Source organism: Urocitellus parryii, chromosome 6, assembly GCF_045843805.1.
Source record: "Urocitellus parryii isolate mUroPar1 chromosome 6, mUroPar1.hap1, whole genome shotgun sequence".
In the NCBI taxonomy this organism is placed as follows: domain Eukaryota; kingdom Metazoa; phylum Chordata; class Mammalia; order Rodentia; family Sciuridae; genus Urocitellus; species Urocitellus parryii.
The window spans coordinates 15,381,126-15,397,023 of NC_135536.1; the positions used below are offsets into that span (position 1 = coordinate 15,381,126).

General features: G+C 42.0%; 1 protein-coding gene across 1 annotated transcript in view; it reads left to right on the forward strand.

Moving 5' to 3' along the window:
- The first annotated feature begins 560 nt into the window (after positions 1-560).
- Positions 561-15,898, forward strand: part of Foxn3 (forkhead box N3) — a 384,721-nt gene continuing 369,383 nt past the window's right edge. Inside the window, exon 1 of the mRNA XM_026394242.2 lies at positions 561-667. The gene's annotated coding sequence lies outside the window, so the exon portion shown is untranslated. The remainder of the gene's footprint in view (positions 668-15,898) is intronic.

Below are 15,898 nucleotides of genomic sequence, written 5' to 3' on the forward strand. Positions count from 1 at the left end.
ACGGGGGTGGGGGGGTGGGGGTGGGGTTATTGGGAAACTCTTTAAAACGTGGTTTTAAACACACAAATTTTCAACTTTCTCCTTTTTTTTTTTTTTTTTTTTTTTTTTTTGCATTCTACTTCTGAAATCTTTCTTTATCGATCCCGTCTGGAAGGCCTCCTGTCTGGTGTGAACGCACACGACAACCCAAGCGCCCGGGACAAACCTCGGTGCTTTACAACTGGGGCTGCAGACGCCAACGTCTGCCTTCCGCGAGTTGGGCTGCAGCCCACGTCTGTCACTTAACATCTTCGGATCCAGGATTGGAGCCCCTCGGTCCCCCAGCACCGACCGACCGCGGCGGCTTCTGCGAGGGACCGGAGGGTGGGCGGTGTTCGCGGGGTTCCCCGGGGCTCCCGAGCTGCCGGCCGTACGTGCGGGCTGCAGACCGGGCCGCGGGGCGGGCGGCGGCGGCGCGCGCTAGGACCCAGCAGGGCTCCGGGCCCGGGTGGGAGCGCGCCGCCGACCCCGGGCGGGCGCCGGGCGCTGGAGCCCGGGTTCCGGCCGCGATCGGCTGCAGCTCGGCCGGGAGACGGCGCGACCCGGCGGCGGGACCACCCGCGAGTGCAGCGCCGCCGCAGCCCCCCGATGCGGCCGCGAGGAGCGGCGGGGGGGCGGGCGATCGAAGGTAACGACCGCGGGGCGCGCTCCCCGCCCCCGAGCCCGCCGCGGTTTAGCATTGTCACCGGGAGCCCGCGCCCCGGCCGCCGCGGGGCCCGGGGCCGGCTCCACGGGGCCCGCCCCCGTCTTTGCACCTAGTTTCCACGGATTTCTAGCCTGCAGCCCCAGATGGGGAAGAGCCAGGGAGATGGCAAGTTGCTTTATTTTCATTAGTTTTGTCTCAAAAGTAAGTTCATTAAAAAAAAAAAGAAAAGAAAGAAAGAAAAAGGGAAAAAAAAAAGTTTCTCTGGAATCTGTAGGTAGGTGTTTTTGGAAAAAAAAAAACCTAACAATTTTTTAAAAATCGCCGGCAAATGGATATTTAAAAAATCACCATCTCCTGGGTGTGATCCTGCTAAGGACTCCTGGGGAAGCCCCGTTGGTGGGGTCCCCCGGCCTGACTTTTATTTTTCAAGGGACCAACGTGTTCAATGTGGAGTTTAGCTGGGGCAGTTTGCAGGCTTTGCTGTCGCAACTGTTTTGCTATCAATTATAAACAGAGTGTCAGGTCTGTGGGCAGTTTAAACCTCTGTTCAAATACTGTAGCTGCTTATCCTGATGTGACACAGACAGATGAGAGTTTCCGTTGAAAGCAGCAAGAATATTTCTTTCTTTCTTTTTTTTTTTTTTTTGAGCAACATTGTTTTGAGGCGGAAAAACCACGATTGCCAGCCGAGGAGGCTGAAGAAACTGTGTATTTCATGCTTTGTTTATACTCTGGGAGTGACATTTGGGAAAGGGAAGCACGGTCTTTCTCGGAGCTTTTAATCGTGGGGTTATTAATTTATTTAATTTATTAGTTCCAATTGGTTGGGCTCGGGGAGCCCTCCGTCACAGGCTGTGCTTAAGGTGACACATTTGCTAGCAGTTGGGACACATGATTGCAAAAGCAAAAATGTGCCTCATCCAAAGGACGGGTCTGGTGGAAGCTCCCATGTGGCGCTGTCGTAGGCAGGGTGCGACCCGCTCATTGAGGAAAAAGGAAAGCGATTCCCTTTGCTAAGAAAGACATCCTGTTATATTCCTTTTGTTCCCGGTTATTCATTGATCGCCAGCTCTGCCTTAGACAGGGCGAGCAGCTCTGAGGGTGCAGAGCTCTGAAGACGGCACCAATGTCTGGAGCCCGCTCTAACTCTTGCACTGATTGGTCAGTTAGATTGAGACTTAGGAAAACAGTCACCCCAAACCCTCTTTTAAAATCGTGCCATAATTTCAGATGAGCCTTCTTGTGCGTGGGTCTCTGCGAGATTGTTTTTTTTTTTTTTTAATCCTGCTGCAGTTTGCACGAGAAAGCTTTATGTTTAATTTTTGGTTGTTGTTTCTATCCAGATAAAGTAGGCCATTTTGGTGACAGATTTCTTTGCAGACCTCAGCTACTAGCTTCCATTGATAGATGTATCACTTTACAAGACGTTATCAATGATTTCTGCTTCCAAGTTGTAGAATGCAAAGTTGTTCAACTTAGAATTAATTTTTCCGAACCGTTCTTGGATCATAGTATTTAAATAGCAAAATCAGCAGATGGATGCCTAACTGTATCATTACTTTGATAATTTAAGTGCCTTTTGCGTTAGCATGTTTCACGCACTAAATCTAAGTCTTGTGACAGTGAAAGAAAAAGACAATGAAGAGCTCACCATCAAAATCAGCTTGTACTCTGTGATAAGAAATCGTGGCATCTGCTTTGAGGAGAATGCATTTCATATCCATGGAAAAGGCTATTCTTCGGCATATAAGGCTATGAATTAGTAAACACTGTGAAATGTTGCCTCTGTAAGATGACTATATAAGCCTGTGGATGTCTTCATTTAGCCTTAAAGTGCCTCATTAAAGAAGCACCCTCCCAGAAGTTGTTAAATGTATAAACACTTTTCTGATTGGTTTAAAAATTTAGACACAGGAAGTGGATGGTATCTAATAACCCATGAGTGGAGACATGGTTGTTATGGAAACTGAGAAGAGTAACCCCACCCCCCACCACTACATATACATCCACTACCACGACCACCACTTAAAAAAAAAAAAAAAAAACAAAACACCCTGCATGTCATCACAGATGCCTGGAGAACACGCTGGCTTCTGTAAGCTTTCCCACAGCATCTGTTGAAACCTGAGATCCTGCCTGTCAAATCAAGGTCATTTTACAACAACAACCAAAAATGCAGTCTCCTGGATTTCATAACTGTATTTTTATTGAAAATAGTTCAGGAAAAAGCCTGAGAGCCAGGATGAGCACTTATGCTTACTTAGCATTTTGCTACCTCTGAGTTGTGCAAAGGGAAGGCTCAGAAGAATGTATTTTGTGCTTTTAATTTTGGATTGAAACTGATTTGTATGTCTAACTGCTAGCCCAAAAAAAGAAAAAGAAAAAAAAAAATCCCCAAACTCTTGAAAGCTGCAAAGACTAGAATGTTACCTGTAGATGAAGAGTCATCTGGGGAAGGTATAATGGAGCTTTTCTGTTTGCAAGAGGGTTCAAAGTTGAACTGAAGCAATTGAGCTTAAAGAACTGTGGTATTTGGGGCCCCTGCTATGAGGCGGCATGCAGGGGAAACAGTCAGACTGTCCAGTGCTCCAGAAAAGTGTGAGGGAGGGTGTTCTTGGTAGGAAAGGAAAAACTCCTAAATGAAATACTATCTCAAAACTGCAAATATTAGTATTCAGTTGATTTAAGACTACTTTCCTCTTTGGTGGATGGAGAAGAGTGCTTTAATTTTTAGGATAATTTAGAGGGTCCTAAAAGAATCGTTGCAACTATTTTCACTGTCTTGGTAACAGTGAGAAAAATAAAGAAAGGAGAAAAATTTGGAGGACCCCACCCCCACTCATTTATTTTGCTAACTGAAAAATAACCTAAGTTTTGACTAAGGGTCATCATCAAACCTTGTGAATATAAATCAAATGTGTTTGCTTTATTTTCCTGATCTTGTCAATGGCCGTCTTTACATTTTAAGTTCTTGATATTCATTTAGAAATATCTTCTTTTTCAACATGGTAATTCATAGCCTTGTATTTGTCTTAATTGAAAAGTGTCAGTTTTAAGACTTATTCAATTAACAGTTTGATCTCAAGAGCATCAACTTTCCCTTGTTTTCATTAACAAATTGAAAGGGGGGAGGGATGAGATAGAAAGATTCCTAACTACATTTTAATCTTCATTTCATAACCTGCATCAGGGCTGTAGGAAACAGAGAGCTCAGAAGCAGCATAGCATCATTTGGGTGATTCAGTGTCTATTTCACGGTCCCACATTATCAAATATTTAACTCATTAGGACCCAGTGAGGAAGGTTAGGTTTAATGGCACAACTGGTCTCTTTTAGCAAAGGATTTCCGGTAGGGAGCTTTCTTCTCTGCAAGTATGTTCATTGGCAGGAAACGGGTCAGTTGCTTGTTTTTACAAACTGAAGGAAATGAATTGGATTTCTTGGTTTCCAGAATTTACCTTCATTCTCCATTGTCTGGACATTTCTCTGAACATTTCATTTCTAAAGGGACTTCTGGGAGTGCAGTTAATTCACTTTGAATCTTTGGCATTTCTGTATTTCTTTTTGACTTTGGAATTAGAACAATTGATCGCTATTTAAAAAAAAAAGAAAAATTGATTATTATACTACCATGTACAACTTATTTTACCAAAACATATTAGCAAGATGGTCAATAAAATTCCAGTTCATTTTCAGTTGTCAGCTAGTTACTACTCACTGAAGCTGGTGTTTTTTATTATGGCTATGCTAAATTTTTAAGAATTATTCTAGAATCCCAACTAAGTGCCAGTCTTGAGTTCGGATTAATGTGGAGAGGTAAAGGGAGGGAGGCAGCTTCATTCTTTTCTTTGCCAATAACAAAAATGTCTTTCAAAAATACATAGCAGTTATATGCTAACCTTGCAGATGGCAAGTCAAAAGATGGGTTAGAATAGACCAAACCCAGTTTAGAGTACAACACATTTTAACTTTGAAGGCATTTACTGTGTCCAAATCTGAATTATTTGGGACATGTTAGAAATAAGTATATTTAATTGTTTTAATTTAGGTATGTTTCACATTTTGGAAAGGGGTATAAAAGGTAAACTTCTTTAAAGAAACGTGTGTATAAAAAACCTCCATTTTCAGGGAACAGTCTGGTGGGGGAGGTTCAGAGAGCCCAAGGGAGAGAGAACCAGTTACTGCAATGTTTTTCACACATTTGTATAGACATCATTTTTGTTTTATATTTAGCACCAAGTGGAATCTTATGTAAGACTCTAATATAGGAATTGAATAAAAACAGAGTGACTCTGGGGAAACCCTGAGCCGAAAGCCTGCAATCGCCCCTGGGGTGTGCCCGGAGCTCACCCTAGAACTTGTAGAACCCCTGCCAACACAGTTGGAAAGCACTGCCTTTAAAGTGCCCAGATATTCTTTAAAGAAGGCCCGAGGGAGTTGCTTACAGAGCCCTGTACTCTCTTAGCTAAAGAGAGAATTTTGCCTTGACATTTTCAGAGGACCTGTGCTCAGAGTGGGCAGGGAAGAAGGTAGTTGATAAGATAAATGGAAAGAAGCCCACAAGCAAATAGAAAAGGTAAGGACTGGCCACAGGTAATGAAAAGCCCTGGCCAAGTCCGTGATGAGAGAAGGCAGAAAGGTATTCGTAGAGGTTCCTTATAAACCAGGGACCCCTTTTCTTATAAGTTAGAGGAACATCATGTGGAAATGTCTGAGATGGTTGTCATTTTCCGAAAGGCAGGGGTACCATCTATTATCACCTCAGGATCTGTTCATGACTGTTATTCTATTAGTCAGTGAAAATAATTTCATATTAAGTGTCATTCATGAAGTGAAAGTTTGCCAAGCTATATAAATCTGCTTGGCAGACTCCGTAGTGTTTTGAGTGTTGAGTCAAATGATAACACACAGATGATATTTGAATATCATCAAATATACCCACATTATCTCATCTGTTAAGAGACTGAACTGAAATAGCAGCATGGAGATTGAGCTCAGTTGTCCCCTTTCCATCCCAGAGGCTACCAGGTTTCTAGGGGCTGTGGATGGGGGAATCCCCTTGAGTTCCACCTGTGATTTTCCTAACTGCTCGATTCTCAATGCAGAGGCTGGGAGGGAAAGAAGAAATCAACAGAGACTTCAGGCAAACTGTATGCAGTCAGGTTTTGCTTCTTAGGGACACTGTCCATCTCTCTGCACTGATTCTTGGGGGCTTCACTATTGGGGAGTTATGGAAGTAGAAAAACAGGTAGAAAAGGTAGGAAGGACGGTCCCTCTTCACCGTCTCCTAGTGCTTCTTTTGTGTTTGCCATGTTCCTTCGACCTGCGTGGGGTTAGAGATCATGGTGAAAAGAACCAGTGTTCCAGGAAGCCACAGAGCTTCCAACATTTTTTAAAGAAAGTATTTTCTCTACAAAGATGAAACTGGTATAAGCATAAAATAGTCGTCCGGTGGTCGTGGGTAAAAACTGATGTTGGATAACTTTTGTTCATGGAATCGTATTGAATAAAGCTTTTCATGGTTAGGCCGGTGAACGCTATCTCATTCTCCTCCCACCTGCATTTCAAAGAAGAATGAGTGTGTACAGCTGGAGAAAACCAGAGGAACCGTCCCAAGGCGATAACAGAGCAGCGCCTCCTTGGGAGGGGGCATTGCCCTCCTGTGTCCTTGAGGGCTTTCTTTTTGAAATAAAGGATGTGTGCCAGTTGCCAGGACATTGCTGAGGTTGTCAATGCAGGACTTCCCTACACGTGACAGTGTGTGCTCAGTACCTTTGCAAAGATTCAGACAGCAGCAAGCCCTTTGTGCAGAGAGGAGTTTAGAATATGATACAAGGTTTGATTTGAGATAACCTAAGAGATTCTTTGCCCAATACTTTTGCAGCCTTTAAGATGAAATCAATTACTCTGTAATGACTGGTTAATAAATGTCTCTAATTCAAGACCATCCTGGTGTTTCTTGTGACTAGATTTAACCTGTAGAAAAAGAAAGAAGTTGCTTTGAGTGAGTTTGTCAGTCTCGGGTCATGGAGAAAAGTCACACTGCATGGGGAAGGGGCTTTGGTGTGTCCGGTGTGACGCCCTATATTATTGCGTTTGATTCTCATAGTGACCTAGTATTAATGCACTACTACTATGATAATTTTAATAGGCATTGGTGTCCCCTTGTGCAGATGAAGAAGCTGAAGCAACCACGTTCCTAGAGCCACACAGTCTTTGGTATCCCAATTAGTCCTCATCCTGAGCCCCACCTCCAGATTCCCTGCCCCACTGTTGACCTCACCACTGTTTCTCAGACCATTTCTGTTCCAGGGTTGATGGCATACCCTTCCACATTTGAAGTGGTCTCCCTCTGGGGTTGGCGTGGGAAATATTTGCTATGATTCTGGTAAGAATTTGATTCTTAGCTTTTTTCAGTTCCTGAATCTGACCATTAGTGATGGGAGGGACTTTTTAGGTCCCTTGTCAGTGATTATTTTCCATTCATCTGTATCTTTTAGATTTTCCTTCTTCCACTCCTGAGCATATTCACTTACTCAGTAAACAAAAAGTTTTAACCACAGGATACAATTTTTCTGAATTACAAAGTATCGTACTCAGACTAGTCTAACGGTTGGTGGCATCTCTAACCCACAAAAACAGATTTCCTAGACAACACTCACTTGTATAATTGATACGAACTGCTCAGCACACTCAGGGGTACAAAGACAATGGCATTCCCTCCCTTTCACATTAAAAAAAAAAAAAAAACTGGCTTAAGCCACCTGCAGGATGTCTAGTACCTTGTCCTGGGACCACCCCCTCCTAAGTCATACAGATACCATGTAGGCTCCTAGGGACCAAGCTGGGGAGGTCAGTTTGACTCTGTCATCTGAACAGGGAGCTCTGCTTGTATGCAGACTGGTGGGGGGGAGGGAGGATTACAAGTTAAAAGTCTGTTGGGCATCCCACCATGCCTAGAATGCCAGTGACCAGGTAAAACAGGAAGGATTTTGAGTGTTGAGTAGAATAACACAGAGATGCTATTTGAGTATCATCAAATCTACTCACATTATCTCCTCTATTAGGAGATTTTAGTAAAATAGCAGTGTGGAGATTGGGCTCAGAGTGACTGTCCCCTTTATATTCCCAGAAGTGACCAGCATTAAGGATTTCTAGGCGCAGCAGATGTACACATACCCAGTGAAGTATGTGCCTGGTACTTTCTAATTCCCTCGAAGAGGTCAGGTGGATGATCAGAACTTGATGAAACTCACTCATATTTCTTAGGTCTGAGTTCACACATTCACATGCATGAAGTCAAAAGAATTAACAAGGGCTAAAGACATGTATAAATTCAGGGAAATTACCTACACATTTATTCAGTGAGCATTTATTGAGCAGCTACTGCCTACCAGGGATTATGCCTTTGAATAGGGATAAAGGATGAAGAAATCACTGGCAGACAGTAGTCCACCTGCTCTGTAACAGGATATTAACTGGAAATGTCCACACCTGTGACTCTTTTCGAAGTTCATATTCTAAGCTGATTCAGAAGGACCCAAGGGATGTCCCTCCTGGGATCCTTCCTGGAGGTTTTGTGCCTGTCGTTGTAGTGTAGACACTAACCCTGCAAGGAGCATTGGTGAGTGGGTAGTTTACTTCGGGAAAGATCCCAGGAAGACACCAGGTGGGGGACCCAGTAGGAGGCGAGGCAGAGATCACTTTGGGCAGAGAGCCTGTGGGGACAATGCCCTCAGTCACTGGTGCAGGACCACTTTCAAGGGTGCTGATCCCGCCACTTAAGGTCTGCATGCAAGCTGGCAGGGCAGGCTTCAACCGAGAAGGGGCCGGGTGCCTCTGCGCGCTGTGCTGCTGCAGGCTGCTGGATGGAGGCCTGGCTACCGTGGGCTGAGAAGAGATGGCCGGCAAGGGAAAGGCCAGGGTCTTTCCACTCCCACTGCACATTCCTGAGCTCCTTCCATGACCTTGGAAGTGTAGATGTTCCAGAAAAATACTCACTTTCAATAGTTCTTTGAACTTCAAAAATGAATGAAGGAAGGACCTGAAAAAGCAATTTTTTTTTTTTTTTTTAGTCTGAAGAATGGGGACAAGAGATGACCTGGAGCCTTTAAGCAGAAGTCTTTGTTGAGGGCGCTCCTTCCCTCTCCATTCCAACTATCCTCCTGGTTTCCCAGGTTAGGAACTTAGACAGCCATTCCTTTCACCCTACATGCATCTAGTTCACCCCCGGGACCCCATGCTGCTTTCTTAAAGTCCCCCCCAGACTCATTTCTCCAGTTGTGATGCTTCCCCCAGGAATGCTGCACATGATCTCAGGGGCCTGTCCCCCCAGCTACTTTCCGTCCTTCACTCCTGAAGACTTCTGCCCCTACACCCCTCTCTTTTTTTTTATTTTTTTATTTTTTAATTTTTAAAATTTTTTTTATTGGTTGTTCACAACATTACAAAGCTCTTGACATATCATATTTCATACATTAGATTGAAGTGGGTTATGAACTCCCAATTTTTACCCCAAATGCAGATTGCAGAATCACGTCGGTTACACATCCACAATTTTACATAATGCCCTATTAGTAACTGTTGTATTCTGCTACCTTTCCTATCTCCTACTATCCCCCCTCCCCTCCCCTCCCATCTTCTCTCTCTACCCCAATCTACTGTAATTCATTTCTCTCCTTGTTTATTTTCCCATTCCCCTCACAACCTCTTATATGTAATTTTGTATAGCAGTGAGGGTCTCCCTCCATTTCCATGCAATTTCCCTTTTCTCTCCCTTTCCCTCCCACCTCATGTCTCTGTTTAATGTTAATCTTTTCTTCCTGCTCTTCCTCCCTGCTCTGTTCTTAGTTGCTCTCATTATATCAAAGAAGACATTTGGTATTTGTTTTTTAGGGATTGGCTAGCTTCACTAAGCATAATCTGCTCCCTACACCCCTCTCAAAGTGCGGGCTTTGACACTGGACTTCCTGTTTTCAAACTTTGTCTCTGCCACTTCCAACAGTGTGACCTTAGGCCAACTACTTCACCTGAGACTCAAGCCTTAGGTATTGTTTCCACACGTAAAGTGGAAATAAAACTCAATAATGTGGGAATCCTAAAATGATCATTGTGAAGGCTAAAACAGGCCCCTGAAAAGCACTCTGTCCAGAGCCTGGCACATAGTTTCAACTCAAATTATGGAGCTATTTTTCTCGTTATATTGTTAATATCGTTATCTCTTTTGTTTACTAAGGACCTAGGGTGGCTCCCTGATGCCCATCTTACCAACTCTGTCCTCCTCTGCCCAACTTCCAAGTCCTTGTATAACCTGACCCCACCCATCCTGCCCAGGATCTGATAGGGTTCCTTCGTCCCTGAACTTGCCTTATCTGTCCTTCCAGCTCTCCTGCACCTTGCCTGTTGTTCCCTGGCTGTGACCACCACCCCCCCACCTTTTTTTGTTTGTTTCCGTGACACATAGTTGCCAATTTTGCCCACTTAAAAACTCTGGGTGCAGAGAACATGCATTTGGTTCATTTTGTCTGCTGCCAAACTTCCTCCCAGCAGCCCCTCTTGATCACCAAGAGGGACAGCTGTTGATCACACCTAGTTAAACACTAGTTGGACCTGATAATCCAAATAGTCTCAGTCTCTGAGAGGACAGTACCGAGGCCTGATGTCGGTCGCCCCACTCACCTGCCCCCAGGTTTTGCTTTGATGGTGAGCTCACCCTTCCTTTGGTTTCTTTTGGAGGTGAGTGAGCTCCTGATCCTGAGGTGGGATGGCCTCTGCTCTCCAGCGCCCTGCTCTTTCAGCTGCAGAGTGGGTGAGGGCTGCGGTTTTTCAAAGACCTGCAGAGAGATGTAGATACATTGTTGATGAGATTCTAGTTAGCCTGCAGGTACACTTGTATACAGGTGGTCTGATGTTGTGGGATTCTCTCACAGAGACAGGGCACCTGGGCATTCAGCAGGAAGCAGCATTTATTAGTGCCAGCACTGGCCCAGCAGGTTCGTATCCAAAGACTGAGTGCCCTTGAGCAGGAGACATTACCTCCTCTACGCCTGGTAGTTACTCCTTCCTTGCCTGCTCTTTGTCTCCTGCCAAACTCAGTGCATCTTCTGATTGGGCATTCTGTGTCTGTAGTATACAGTTGCAACCCTGTAACAACAGAGCTGTGGGAGGTGCACACTGATGGTGCCCTGTTATCTTTCCTTTGTTCTGAAAAAGTCCCTACCACAGTGAAGCAAAAGCTTTGATACAATAAAATATAGTTGAAACAGAGGTTTCACAAGATGTTATTCTTGCTACCCTTAGTTTAGTATTCCATTAGTCTTGGTTCATGAAGGAAACACTGGTTGGGATGAAATACATGACTCACAGTTTGTAAAACAAAAACAAACAAACAAAAACCTGTCTGGTCATCCTCTTGGCTGTCCCAGGTGCTACTCTTCTTGCCCAGGTGTCCCCCAGCCCAGTGCCCTTGGTCAGCAGATTGAGGGTGAGCCCCACTCTCCATCAAGCCACTGGTCAGGTGATCTTTTCATGCCCTCCTCTGGCCACAGCAGACCCTGGGGCAGGCTGGCTGCTCCCCAGCATCAAGAGTATACAGTTGGGCTGGGGGTGTGGCTCGTGGTAGAGCACTTGCTGAGCATGTGTGAGGTACCATATATAAATAAATGAATAAAATAAACGTTCATCAACAGCTAAATTTTTTTTTTTTAAAAAGTGAACAGTTGTACTCCCACCAATGGTAAATGAGTATCTCTGTTGTTTTATATTCTAACTGTCCTTATTGTCAGACTGGAGAATTTTTCCCAATTAAGTATAAAATAATCCATTGTCGTTTTAATTCTCCTGATTAACAAGAGTGAACGTCTCTTCATGGTCATTGGTCATGACCATGGTTGCACAGGGTTTGGGTGTGTTCCCAGGTGGTGGTGAGAAAGGTGGTGGACCCTTTAAGAGGCAGGGCCTAGTGGAAGGCCTTTGCCCTTGGGAAGGATTAGTCCTGATCTTGTGGAGTGAGACTAAAGGAAATTGTTATAAAGAGCAAATATGGCACCTTGGTCCCTGGCTTCTTGTTCCACCATGAGATCTCTTCCTCTCTCATGTGCTTCTGCCATGATGTCATCTTCCATATTATGATACAGCTCAGGGGACCCTCACCAGAAGCTGAACAGTTGAGGCTGTTCAGTTATGTTCATTATGGACTGTTAGCCACCCCCCCCCGCCCCTAAATATAAGCTAAATAAACCTCTTTTCTTTTATAAAGTACTCAACTTCAGTTATTTTGTTATAGCAACAGAAAACAGACTAATATGACATACATATTTCTTCATTTGTGGAGTACCTGTTTACCTGTCATATTTCAGTCTTGATTCACCCAGTACTGTTTATTTATGTATCATATGGAGCAGGTGTAAAGTTATTTTTTGGTATTACATATACATACATACATGCACATGAAAAATATCTTATACACATTTAATAGATACATAAATATCATACACACACATATATTGTATGTATGCTTGCATCTAGGCCCACAGTTTCATCTTGATAGATATATAGATATTTACTTGATCAAGGGAAACTTTTTTTATTGAATTACATATACAAAATGAGGACAAATCTAAAGCTTGATGATATTTTTTAAAAGTGAACATACCCATGTGACCAGAACCTAGATCAATATGTAAAGTATCACTGTACTCAAAGCATCCCTCTTCTGCCCACAAAGCCCCTGTCCTCTGCCCAAAAAGCAAGGTCATTACTCTTCAAGGTCATTACTCTCCTAACTTTGAACATCATAAGCAGGTTTTGCCTGTGTGTGAACTTTATGTGAAAGTAAACATATAGTTTATTGTCTTTGTGTGTGTTTTTTTCTCCCACACACCAATTATGTTTCTGAGAATTCATACAGGACCGGTTATGTAGCAATAATTTATTGCCTTCTCCCATAGTTTATACAATTAAGAGTGCTGGTTTTGAATTTTCACGGATATGTTTTTTAGTGAACACATGCTGTATGTTTTTAGTGAACACTGCTAAGTATGTACCTAGCATAGAACTAATTGTTTTGTCAAAGGTTATGCATATGTTCAAGAAGTGAAATTGATTTTGTATATTATTCTTGTGTCCTGAAGCTTTTATCAAGTTTTTATAAATTCTTTAGGATTTTTTTTAATGTGGATAATCATATCATTTGCAAAAGATGGATTTTTTTTTTTTTTTTTTGCCAATCCTTATGCCAGTTATTTCTTTTTCTTTCCTTGCCGCACTGGCTAGACCCTCTTCGATCACACTGAAGAGAAGCAGTGATTGTTGGTCCCCGTGTCACAAAAGGTCCTACTGTTGCACTTTAGTGTGACATTGTCAAGGTGTTGTGTAGAAGCCCCTTGTCAGGTCCAGTAAGTTCGTTTTAAATTTCTCACTTTTCTATATGTTATTTTCTAAATCTTTAGCGGATGTCAAATTATATAAAATTATTTTTCTATGTTTATTGAGCCATCTATATGACTTTTTCCTTTAATGTGGTGAATTACATTAATGCATTTTTAAAATATTAAGCTAACCTTACATTTCTGAAATAAGTCAACTTAGTTTTATGGTGTTATCTTCTCTGTGCATTTCTTTTTGCTTAAACAATAATTCTTAGGAGTTTTGCGTCTATGTTCATGGGTAAGAAGTCTTATATTTCTCTTAACGTGTTTTGGTATCAATGTTATTCTAATCTCCAAAATAACACAAAGAGTTTTCTTTTTCCGCTGTCTGGAGTAGTTTGTAAAAGACGAGAATATATATGTGTTCCTGAGAATGCTTGATAACAGTTTGTTTATCCAGAACTGGTGTTTATTTTTGTGGTTGTTTGCTTTTTTTTTTTTTTTTTTAACAAGGAATTGAACCCAGAGGTGCATTCCCAACCCGATGATGATGATGATGATAATGATTTTAAATTTTGAGACAGGGTCTTGCCAATTTGTTTAGGGCCTTGCTAAGTTACTGGGGCTGGTCTTGAACTTGAGATCTTCCTGCCTCAGCCTCTGAGATCACAGGCGTGGGCCACCATGCCCTTCTGCATGGGAATTTCTTTAAGAAAGCTTTGCTTTTTAAAACTGAATTGATCCTATTTCTTTTACAGTAAGACTATTTGGTGTTCTCTTTCTCTTTGACTCCATCAGAGCAATTTATACATTTCTAAGAATTTACTTTGTCTCGGTTTCAACATTTGGGGACATTATGATTATTGATAATAGCCTATCATTGACATTAATCTCAGTACCATCACAATTCATTTTCTGTTCCTAATATCACTTTGTATGCTTGCTTCCTTTTTCTCTTTCTTCTCATTTAAAAAACATTTTTTTTTAAATTTATACAGTACTAGGGATTGAGCCCACTACCACTGAGCTTCACCCCCAACCCTTCTCTTTAATTCTTCTCTACTTTATTGATTCTTTGCTTGATCCATTTTTTTTTAACTGAGAGGGGCATGTTAAATCCCCCAACTAAAATAGTGAAGTGTCATTTTTTTGACATATTTAGTATATGCACACTTAGAATTCTTCTGTGTTCTTGCAAAGTGGACTTTTTTTTTTCCTTTTTGTGAAGAAACACAATACTTTTGGTTTTAAAGTCTATTTTGTCTGATGTGGATGTAATGATATTAGACAACAGGAAGACAATTAGTTTCTCTTTGGTTAGTTTTTGCTGATACTTATTTTTCTATCCTTTGGTTTTTCAAGCACTTTGTATCCTAATAGTCAAGATGCATCTTCTATATATGACATATAGCTGGATATTGTTTGTATGCCGTCTGTAAATAATTATTTTTCAGCTGGAATATCGATTGCATTTCTATTTATTGTAATTACAAATATATTCCAATTTATTTCTTTTTTGTATATATTTTTAGTTGTAGATGGACACAATATCTCTATTTTATTTATTTATTTATATGTGGTGCTGAGAATCGAACCCAGGGCCTCACACATGTGAGGAAGCCCTCTACTATGGAGCCACAACCCCAGCTGCCAATTTATTTCTTTGTCTCAGTTTTTTCTTGGTTTCATTTTCCTGCCTCTCCTGTGTTTCTTTTTCTTTCATTTCTTGCTTCCTTTTAAATTAAGTTTTTTTCCCCTGATTTTATATATTTTTATCTAGAAGTGTGGAATTTTTACACTCTGATTGCTTGCTTGCTTTGTTTGGTACCAGGGATTGAACCCAGGGCTGCTTAACCAGCCAGCAACATCCCAGTCTGTCACGAGCAGTTTCTATAACTCAGTCTGATGCGCAGTTAGATTCAATAAATCTATTTTATTGATGCTCATCATACCTCAGACATACATCCTAATTCTAAGTCCTAACTGAATCTACACCGAGGGTCACCTGTGACGTGTTTTAAGTCCGGGTCGCTGGAACTCGATTCAGGCCGATGGAACTTGATTCGGGCCAAGGAATTTGATGCAGGGAGATGACAGCGATGGAGGCCTCAGCCTTTCTGTCCAGGTCCTATTAGTCCCACTGGCCTCCAGAAGTCTGGGTTTTTAAGTCCTAGTTCAGTTGTGCTTGCAGCTGATAACTGGGTGAGGTCTGGGGTGTACCTGGTTACAACCCAGGTGTAGACTGTTACATCACTAACTTAAGTCTAAGTTCTGCAGTTCACATTACATGATTGGCACATTGCTTATAATCATTCACTATTCAGTCAATACACACTCACTAATTAATATTGTCAACAGTCAAAAATCCTATAGTATTTCTGGTACTTATATCACAGTGGTTTTTTTGTTTTGTTTTGTTTTGTTGTTGTTTTTTTTTTTTTTTTTTTTTGAGACAGGGTCTTGCTAAATTGCTTAGGGCCTCCCTAAATTCCTGAGGCTGGCTTTGAATTCACCATCCTCCTGCCTCAGTTTCCCAAGCCACTGGGATTACAGGTGTGCACCACTACGCCCTGCTTGAACTAGGATACTTTTAGTGGTTTTCTCAAAATTTACCTTGCACAGGTATCAAAACCAAAGTTCACTAATATCTCTCCTCCTAAACAATGCAAGGATCATAGTCCACTTAATTCCAATCGCTTTTCCCCAAACTTTAGTCCCATTTTCTGTCCACATTTTAGTTTTATCTTTTTAAAAATTTTTGACCCCAAAGATTAGATATTGTTATTTAAAACTGGAAATATGTGTTCAGATTTACCCATCTATTTTCCTCATTCTTTGCTTATAA